This window comes from Sciurus carolinensis, chromosome 2 (assembly GCF_902686445.1).
Source record: "Sciurus carolinensis chromosome 2, mSciCar1.2, whole genome shotgun sequence".
Classification (NCBI taxonomy): Eukaryota; Metazoa; Chordata; class Mammalia; order Rodentia; family Sciuridae; genus Sciurus; species Sciurus carolinensis.
In genome coordinates, this window is record NC_062214.1 from 180,469,697 (window position 1) to 180,480,654 (window position 10,958).

The 10,958-nt window shown below is 36.5% G+C and overlaps 1 non-coding gene across 1 annotated transcript; it reads right to left on the reverse strand.

Annotated features, from left to right (window-relative positions):
- Nucleotides 1-3,127: 3,127 nt before the first annotated feature.
- Trnaa-cgc (transfer RNA alanine (anticodon CGC)) lies at nt 3,128-3,202 on the reverse strand. Its single transcript has one exon. It is a non-coding gene; the product is annotated as a tRNA-Ala (tRNA).
- Between the last annotated feature and the right edge of the window lie 7,756 nt (nt 3,203-10,958).

Genomic DNA, 10,958 nt, shown 5'->3' on the forward strand with positions numbered 1-10,958 from the left:
GAATGGCGAGTATCAAGAACACAAGCAACAATAGGTGTTGGCGAGGATGTGGTGAAAAAGGAACACTCATACATTGCTGGTGGGGTTGCAAATTAGTGCAGCCACTCTGGAAAGCAGTGTGGAGATTCCTCAGAAAGCTTGGAATGGAAACACCATTTGACCCAGCTATCCCACTCCTTGGCCTATACCCAAAGGACTTAAAATCAGCATACTACAGAGATACAGCCACATCAATGTTCATTGCTGCTCAATTCACAATAGCCAGATTGTGGAACCAACCTAGATGCCCTTCAGTTGAATGGATAAAGAAACGGTGGCATATTTATACAATGGAAAATTACTCCGCAATGAAAAATGATAAAATTATGGCATTTGCAGGCAAATGGATGAAATTGGAGAATATCATGCTAAGTGAGATAAGCCAATCTCAAAAAACTAAAGGACGAATGATCTTGCTGATAAGCAGATGAGGACATATAATGGGGGGTGGGAGGGGTTAGCATTAGGTTTAGGGTTAGGTTTAGCGTTAGGGATAAGGAGAGTGGTAAGAATGAAGGAATGAAGGACTGTACAGAGGGAAAAGAGGAGTGGGAGGGGTGGGATGGAAGGGAAAAAAATAATGAATCAAACATCATTGCCCTTTGTAAACGTATGATTACACAAGTGGTATGCCTTGACTCCATGTACAAATAGAGAAACAACATGTATCCCATTTGTATACAATAATAATAATAAAAAAAAGTTTCATAGGTTTATTTTTTGCATCCAATTAGATAAGAAGTGCCCTTCCATAAAAATTTAAAGTGCTTCATTTGTCTAAGGTTTGAATTTTTCTATTTATCTATCACTAAATACATCCCAAAATTTTTTTTGCTCTTTTCTCAAAATATATAGATGATTTGGCCACATTTTTTTACCTTCCCTATATGCACACTGTGCAAGTCCCTGCCATGAACTCTGTCTACAGTGGAGGTGACCTTTACAAGTTATTTTAGAAGACAAGTTGTACCTCTGCTCAAACCCTTGAAAGATTCTGTGTCCCAGTCACAGAAAGAATCACCTTGCCTTGTAGATGATCTGTAGCCCTTCCCAGTCTGCTACTGCCTCATCTTTCTGGTCTCATTAACCTCTATTTTTCCCTCTGACCACTCCGTTTCTTTCATATCTGCCTCTGTGAATGCCTGACATGTACTCCTGCTTTACACCATTGACCAATGATTCTTCTGCCACCTTAGAATTCTCTTCTCTCACAAAAGCATGGCCAACCCCTCATCATTTTCAATTTTTTCCCCACATGTGACCATTCAACAAAGATCCTCTTAACCCCACTATCTAATTTGCACACTTTTTCACTCCTTGTCCTCCTCACTATGCTTAATTTTTTTTTGTTAATCATACTTATCAGCTTACATAATCCTTTTATTTATAAAGTTTATGTTTTACCGTCGCATCTCATTGGAATATAAATTACATTAGGGATATAAATTTCACTCATTCTTGAATCCAAGCTTCTAGAACAAATCACTAATAAATGTTTATTGAAATAAATTGATAGAGAAGGGGTGCCATTTAAAAAAATCAATTTTAGGTCATTGTCAGAGGGTTCAGTATCTGCTATAGCATTATGCATATATGGAGCAGTGATTGGAGAATTATCACTTACACTTGCCACATTAATATCTGGTCCTTCCAGATACAGCCTCTCCTTTCTGTAATTGGAGCTGCTGCCCACAATTGCATTTGCATCTCTTGAAATAAATGGAAACAGGGAGCTGACTTCAGAGTTCTGATAAAAAATGCATTGCTCTATGGTTGAGTGCACTTAATTTTCTTATATATTAGAAGCTAATGCTTACATCCCACATGAAGGCAAAACCAAATGCCAGGTAGTTATATATCCCTGGATAATGTTATCCAAAATTGCAAGCTAGTTTGCATTAAAGGGACTAAGTGCTCAAACTATACTAACAAAAGTGTTGAATTTTTTTAAAGAAAATAAGTATGTTGCAACCTCAATGTAAATGTACTCTGATATAGTGCAGTGTTTTATAATAATTAAAAACCAATCATAATTTCAATTATGTTTTGTAATTTGTGTTAATGATAATTGTTATGGTCATGAAATATGAGTCAAAACACATGCAATCTTACTATAGCTTGACATAGAATCCATGCTGAGGTGTTTTTATAGGGGAAACCCACCTTAAAATACATTGCTGTAGCATGGGAAATTAACAGATTCCCTTCTTGCCACAAAACCGTTTGGTGGAATTATATTCTGAAAATACGAGAAGAGACAGATAATGAGACTAAACTACCCACGGTGAAGGCACTGACATTGGAAGGCAATAAAGCTTGGATCGGGGTTGTGATACAGAATGTGAATAAGGTATTGTGACAGTTTAAAAAGAAAAGAAAAAAAGACCTATTTACTGTGTTAGTCAGCTTTCCATCATGTTAACAAAATGCCAGCGATGATCAACTCAGAACGAGGAAAGACGTGTTTTGGTTCAGCTTTGGAGTTTCCAGCCCATGGTTGGTTGGTGCTGTTGTTCTGGGGACTGGGTTGAGGCAGCACTTTTTGGTGAGGGGTGCTGATAGAGGAGGCTGCTCACCTTGTTGTAACCAGGAAGCAGAGAGAGGAAGGGAAGGAGCCAGGGATTCAATATCTTCTTTCAGAGCACATCCTCAGTGATCTAAGATCCCCACTAGGCTCCATGTCTTAAAGGTTCCACCACCTCAAGAAACATCATAGGCTGGAGACCAACTCTTAGACACATAGGTGTCTTTGCAGGACATTCTGGATCCAAACTGTACAGCATTTACATTTCATGGAGGAAATTTTATTTGTATTTCCATTTTTCTTGTCTGCTTCCTCCTTGCTTCCTGATTCTAATTCAATTCCATGCGTATTCTCACATGGTTCTGAGTGTGTGTTTATGTGTGCCAGTGTGGAGCGGCAATAATGAGCAAGGTAGAAGACAAACTGGTTCAGGACATGTGGAAAGCGAGAGATGGAACTGTGACAATACTGTCAATGTATCCATCTCCCCTTCCTCCTCCTTCTCTCCATCTCTCCATTTTGTCTTCTTTTTTTTTTTTTTTTTTTTTTTTTTTTTTTTTTTTTTGCGGGGCTGGGGATTGAACCCAGGGCCTTGTGCTTGCGAGGCAAACACTCTACCAACTGAGCTATATCCCCAGCCCTCCATTCTGTCTTCTAAGGACCAATCTGAGTTTTCCTCATAATAGTAGAGAATATTGAACATTGAAAATGAGTCATCCCTTCTTTTGCCCTAATGCAGATAATTCCAGGAAATGATTTTCAGATATTTTGGAGGGAAATAAGTTGTTTCAATTTATTTATATTCTTGGGTCAGAATTGTTTCAGAGAAGAGATCAAGTCAACATGATGGGCAAAATAAACTGCACTTTTGTTTATCATGTGTATCATTTAAAAACAGACCCACAGCTATTTTTATAGAAGTCACTCTAGGTTTTGGGAAAAACTGTTATCCTCAGAGTAAACAGAGAACATTTAGTTGGTTTGTTGAAAGGATAGAAGGAGAGGGAAACAAATTTTCCATGTAACTGTTCACATACTTTGGGGAAGAAAAGTTCACCAAGTCCTGGAGTTGCTTCTTTGAAATCAGTAGTACACTAGTGCTATCAATATGATGCACAAGATCTAGCAGAAGACAGAAGTCGGTTTTACCACAGGACTTGTCTTACCATAGGCAAGAGGTGGCTGATACTATCCATAGATATATTGTCTCAATTATCTGAAAAGAGACTCTTGTTTCATTTTGTTCATTTTTCTGCAAATATTGTTAAGGGAAAAAAAAAAAAAAAAAACAAAACTGGATGCAGACAAGACAGGGACCGAGAACAAATACAAACATGCCCTTAGTCAAAAAAGATTCCGATTAGACATTTTGATTAAAGATGTAATAAGTAGACTGTGAAATCCATATATTGGAGAACTCTCAAATCTATGACCAACAGTTCAAGTGACCGTAGGGCACATATTTATGAAGTAATATAGCAAAACATTGCTAGATGTCATCTTTCCTGACTACAAGGATCAGGACTTTCTTTGCCATGGCAATTTAAGAGAGTAGAGGGAGATAAAAGAAAACTAGATTCTGCATTAGATGTTTTGATTTGCCAAGATGGGAAAACTGAGCTGAGTTATACAAATCTCCATGAAAAAAGACATTTTCTAAGAATGAGATATTGAGGGATTAGGGAAAGAAATGTTGTAAATCAGTTGCAGCTAGGTATTTTCCAGCTTTTCTCAATAATGTAGTTAAGCCATGTGGATTTAAAAATTAAGATGATGGTTCAAATAAAATGCAGTCATAATGAATCTGCATTTCAAAACATAATTAAAGGAATGTCAGCATGTAATGCAAAATGCAAACACAGTGCATTACTCCAAATGTATTTCTCTGTGGATTCGCAAAATCTCAACACTGAAGGCAACATTTCAAAATAAATAAGAAGGGACTTCACTTATATAACTGCACAATAAAATATCTATAAAAACATAATGAAAAATTACTTCCCCTGAGTGTCTCATATATCATTACAAATTCTTACCTCACCCAGAGGATCTATTTTAATGAGGAGTCAGGGTTCAGTTCTGTAGTTTATTTACCAATTCTGATAGAAATTAAATTTTTTTTAAATTTGTGTTTTGTTGCATCTCATTTTTTTCTGCACATGTGAAATAACTTGATTAACAATTCTTTAAGCCAACAGTTGCTTTGTGTAGTAAGAATCTGACTTTAAGAAAATCACAGAGTACTTAATGATTAGATGCTACAACTTAATTACCCACCTGTATGTCATGTTAAGATCACACACACACACACACATTTTTCTTCACTTAGTCACAGTGAAGATTTATTTATAAATGATTTATTTATAAATCATTTAATTTAAATATTAGTTCATAGATATCATCACATGAGATCAAGATGAAGACAATGTCATTGTAATTTAGAGCAGGAAAATTAATTATGTTCCATAGTCACTGAAACTGTCACTCCTTTTCACAAACATCTCTGCCTGTTTTAACTTACTATAATTATTGAAAACATACTATATCATATATAGGTACTTGGCAAACGGATTTACTGACAGTGATTTAATCCAAGTTTTTCAAGTAAGGAATTCTTTGAAACCGCAAACTCAGTAACTTTCACTAACAAATAATTGACAAAAATATTTCAATCAAGTCCTGTAAATTATGAAACCTAGTATTAACATTGAACTATACCTTCTTGAGGCAGAACTGGTTGTAAGAACTGGTTGGTTGTAAGATGCTATTGGTTTGTTTAAGGGTAAAACAGAAATAACTCTTACATCTTAAAGAAGTGAACTGAATTTCAAAATGTACATGCAGAATGAGGTTCAAGATATAGACTGATCCAGGCATGGTGGTACATACTTGTAATCATAGCATTTGTGAGGCTGAGAGAGAAGGAGCTTAAGTTGGAGGCCATCCTCAGCAATTTAGTGAGAACCTCAACAACTTGACAAGACTCTGTCTCAGAATAAAAACTAAAAAGGACTAGGACTGTAGCTACTTGATAAAGTACTCTTGGTGCAATCACCAGTACCCTACCTCAAAAAAAAAAAAAAAAAAAAAAAGGTAGATTGAGAATATACTCAATTATTACATTATATATGATGTAATATATATCAAGAGGTCTCTCTCTCGCTCTCATGTAAATATATACAAATGAGGTGGTCATCATTAGATAATTCCACAAAGTCCTTGAAGATAGAATTTTGATTAAAAAAAAATTTACTAAAATCTGATTTGTTTGTGGCTATGTATCCCTCCAAATCTAGAAGAATTCTTAGAAAATAGGCTACTGATTATATGTTTGTTTACTAGTCAAGAAATGAAAATACAACTTGGAGCTTAGAAAACTTGTAGCAAGGGTTATCTAAAGCAAACACTGAGATAATTTGTCTTGTGGTATGCCAAGAGGTCCCAGGTTGAGAGTCAGAACACAGAGAAAGTGGCATTTGAAATGAGGATGTAATTGTAGGTCAGTATGTGGGATGCATGTAGCAATCCACTTCCTCTTCTTCTCTGTAGATACATTTTTTCCAAAAGACCTAGAGCTAGTTTATTGTTCCAAGACAAAACCACAGGTTTCCCTCTCAAGAAATTAACTCAACTCGTTTGGGAGGTCTAGATCTGTAAGGACTCTAATTGGCACTTTAGAGAAAAGTTCCTAGATTTCTAGGATAAAAAGACGAAGAGAGGTTAAAGAAAATATGAAATACAAATTATTAATCAAGAATGTCTAATGGGATTTTTATAAAGAAAGAAAATGAAATGGAGACGAGATATTGGTCAAAAAGATACAGGAGGACACGCCCAGGGAATATGATTGACACAGTATGGTTTGGATCTTGAATATCTCCCACAGGCCCATGTACTAAAGGCTTGGTTGCCACATGTGATACTATTGGGAGATGATAGAACTTTGAAAGGCTGGGGCTTTATGGAAAGAAGGTAGGTTACTGGGGTCACAGCCTCTAAGTGGATATTTGGGCCCTGGCTCCTACCTGTCCCTCTAACTGCCTTGAGATGAGAGGTTTCCTCTGCCAGGTACTTCCCCCACGGCGCTTTGCCTATGTACAGGACAAAAGGCAACCCATTGATCTGAAACCATGAGCCTAAATCAATCTCTCCTCTAAAATTTTTTTCTTCCCCTCAGATATTTGGTAATAGTGATGGAAAACTTAGTAGCATATGCGTTGTTTATTTAAAAAAAAATCATCAAATATGAAACCAGAGCAATAGAGAAATACTGCAAGCAACTTCAGAATAGAAAGAAGAAAGGAGATCCTAAAAACTTTAAGAGAGAAAAATGATACAAATACAAAGAAATAACCATCAGGAACTTTCATTTTCTCAAGAAGAAGTGATACTAGGAAAAAGTACAGAAATACATACCATCAAAGTTCTGAGGTCTTATGTTTTTTAGTCTACAGTTCTATAGTAAGGTAGATGATTAGTTAAAGTTGATAACAAAGCAAATGTTCTCAGACTTCCAAATTCTTTGTATTAGATCTAATAAATATGTGTTGAATTACTACTGGTTCCAGTGATTCTCCTAGCCAGTGATGATTGAATAGTGAATAAGGTGGCTAAATGAATCATATATGCTAGAGGCAGGGGAGAGAAAAAAATCAACAGGAAACAGTGATAGATAAAATAGAAAACATTCTTTCAATCTTGGATTATAGTTCTCTGTGAATGAAAATATCACTACCAAATGTCTTGCCTCAAATCACAATTGTCTTAACACCCTTGTTCAACTTATAATAATCTAACACCAGATAAGTCCTCTCTGATTGGTTGACAATATGCATGGATGTGTTTCTCTCCCTCTTTTTCATTCTTTTTTTTTTATATTCAATTTCTTTGAGTCTGTGAGAGTTGAAGTACTAGAGAGTCTCTCTTAAATGAGACTCTCATTCTGCATGCCATTAAACAACTACTCTCAACTGTTTACGACTCTTTTGAACCAGTCCTAAGGTCACAAGTCACTGTACTAAATAAGTGGGCGTTCCTATTTTTCTCTCTGAATTTCATTCTGTTACTGTATTTATGAGATTTTCTTTAACTGTTTTTTTCATTCTTAACCTTTTTGTGGTCTCTTGTTTTCTTTTTCAAAATCAGTTTCTTTTTCTCACTACCCATAGAAGTTCTCTCCAAGCTCAGGGTCTGTTTGCTATTTTGGGTGATGCATGCCTTCCTGCTCCCTGCTGGCTTTCATAATTGTTACTTGGCAGATGGATCCTGGCTTGCCTAATCATTGCTCTGAACTTTCCCCAAGTCCAATTAGCAAACAGCAGTCGTGTAGGGGGGGGCTTCCCAAGCACATCTCACAGCCTCCCTCCGTGCATTTTCAAATTTGCAGTGAGCTCCCTGTAATAATAACTTTTCCTAATTATAAATCATTTGTGTCTGTGGAGGGTTTAATCATGATATTATATTATTCTTATGCCTCTGAACATAGATGAGGCCATTACTTATTAAAGAGCACTGACCTAACTCAGTAAATATTTGCTGGAGATTAGTTGATGGGATTCTTAATATTCTAAGCAAAGACATCTTTGATTCAAGGAAGACAAAATGAGCAGAGGCCTAAAATTTGCCAAAGGTCTTTGCAAATAACATCTCAATGAACTTGCTAAATGAAGAATTCAACAAAGAAAAGTTATTGTACCTTGAAAAGCTTCCAATTCCTCGATACACACTTCTGTCAATGTGTGATAAGTTCCACATTAAAAATAATAATGCAACATGATACATTCTTCTCAGATTAACCTGAGGATGTTACAGATATGGTTTGGGATTTTGAGGAGAGAGAGTGGAATTTCTCTGTGTCAAGGTATCCCCTTGTTTCTTTCAAAGCTTATCCAACAGGGAAACAATGTGGTGAAGTGTAAAATCATAGGCAGGGAAGGGAAGAGAGCAGATGGACCTCTGCATTGTGCCATTGACCACTGGGCATTAAACTGTTGGGCAAATTACTGATATAAATCAGCCTCAGGTACTCAACATGGGGATAACAGTATCTGCCTTGCAGAACTTTAATAAGGATTGAAGGCAATGGGAGTAAAGCTCAATGACACCATTAATGACCAATAAGTGGCAGGTTATTATCAAAAGCCTGTTGTTAAGTTCCAAGGAAAAGAGGGCATTTGTTAAGGTTTTGGATCATTACTCTTTTACTTGACTGTATATACGATTCTCAAGGAGTCAAACGATTTTAAAAGTGTGAATCTCTATATGGAGAGAAGTAAGGTAGCATTTGACCATTGACCATGAAAACTCCCTGTTCTAAACTGGGCACTTCTGGGCTGGGGGGTGTAGCTTGGTAGTACAGCACTTGCCTGACATGAGCAAGGACTTGGTTCAATACCCAGTAACAAACACTCACACATACACACACACACACACACGCACACAAATAATAAAATAAATACATAAGATAAGCTGTGAACTAAACCTGTTTAACCTTTTACAAACAAGGAAGCACCTAATACTATTCACTAGCATTTCATAATACTCTATTAAAAGGACATTGATGTAGAATCAATGTGATCCTAATCGAAATTCCAGAAAGTTATTTTGTAAATACCCAGGTATTGATATTAAAATTTCTGTACAGATATAAATGACCAAATAGTCATCACAATGTTCAAGGACAAAAAGGTCAAAGCCCAGGTATTACCTAATTTCAAGACTTCCTTTGAAGCTACAGTAATCAAGACAGCATGGTACTCAGAAGAACAGACAAAGCAGTGAAATAGAACAGAGCCTAAAAATAGATCTGCACCAATATAGTCACTTGATCTTGCCAAAGGAGTAAAGACAATGCAGTGGAAGAAAGTCTTTTTCAAGAAATGCTGCTAGAACACATGGATATCCATGTGCAGAAAAACTAATCTAGACCCAGGTCTTATATCCTTCACAAAAAGTAACAGAATACGGATCATAAACCTAAATGTAACATGCAAAACTATAAAACTAGAAGACAACACAGAAGAAGATTTAGCACTTGTGATTGGTGATTATCTTTTAGGTACAATAAGGAGTACTTGCTTCCTTGTAGAACATACACAAGAAGTGTGTAGATGCATTACAGTGGCTCATAGGAAAGTGCTAGAGTTCAACAGTAGATGGTCAGTAACCACATGAAATCCAGTATATTAGATATTAGTATAGGTAGAGAAACAGAAAGCCCCAATACTCATCTCAGCAACTGGGGAGAGGGGAGTACCTCCTTGATGGAGGCATAGATAAAAGAGTCCTGGTGATGTTCATCAACACAGAACCCAGCCCCATGGAAATATACAGTTTACACTCACAAGAGACCTATAATCTACAAAGCAAACTGGCACTGGAGAAGATATACTTGCATTTCCCAGCATATTAATACAGTATGATAACTGGGAGATATCCTGGGACAGGTTCTATTGATTGAGTTTGCTGCTGGCTGATCAGAAGCGCTTGAATTTTTCTTCTCCAAAGACAAACAGCCTCTTATTGTGCTGACTCCATGAGCAATGATCTTGAGAAATGGTTTTGGCTATGGAGCAGTGACTCTGAAACAAATCTACTGAGAATTCTCCGTGGTGGGAACTATAAGCTGCAATGTGGCTGAAAGCGGAAGGTGTTTCACTTTAAAAAGGGCCGGTTTAGGAGATCTGCTTATAGATCCCTGGAGAGATCACAGTTAGGTATAATTTTGCATGGAATAAAATTTGGGGGGCTCCAGGAAAATGGATGTCATATCTTATGAAATTGGCTACCCCCTTTCCCAGAAGAGCTCTTTGTGGCTCCATGACCCCCATGTGGCAGGTCCCAGGGATTTGTCCAAGGGTCTGCCCCACCCACACAGCATGGAGCCCAGGAAGCTCCGGAAAGAAGTTTTGTTTAGTGAGTTCTGCATTTCATTCCAAATGTGCAAAGCAACTGACAGGAATTCCAAAAAGTTTTGACCACAAATTCCTTCCTTCTTAGGCCCTTACATAAATCAGAAGGGATATATTCCCCAAAAGATATATCAATGTCCACATAAGAAATAATAATAAAATTTAACATTCATAATTCCATAGTACCAGATAGCAAAAAAATATTAAAATAGATGAAGTTCTGGATAAAAATTCAAAAGAATTATTTTTTGAAAAAATGAATTCTGGTTAAAAAACATTCAAAGAGTTAAGGAATATAGGATATGAATGAGAAATTCAAAAAAGAGAAAGAGGTTATGAAAAATGCCAAATAGAAATCTTGGAATTGGAAAGCTCAATAAATAAGATAAAAGTCAATTGAAAATCTTAAACAGACTAGATCAAGTGGAACAAAGTTTATTAGAGTTCTCTGGGACATCATCAAAAAATACACACATCATTGGAAT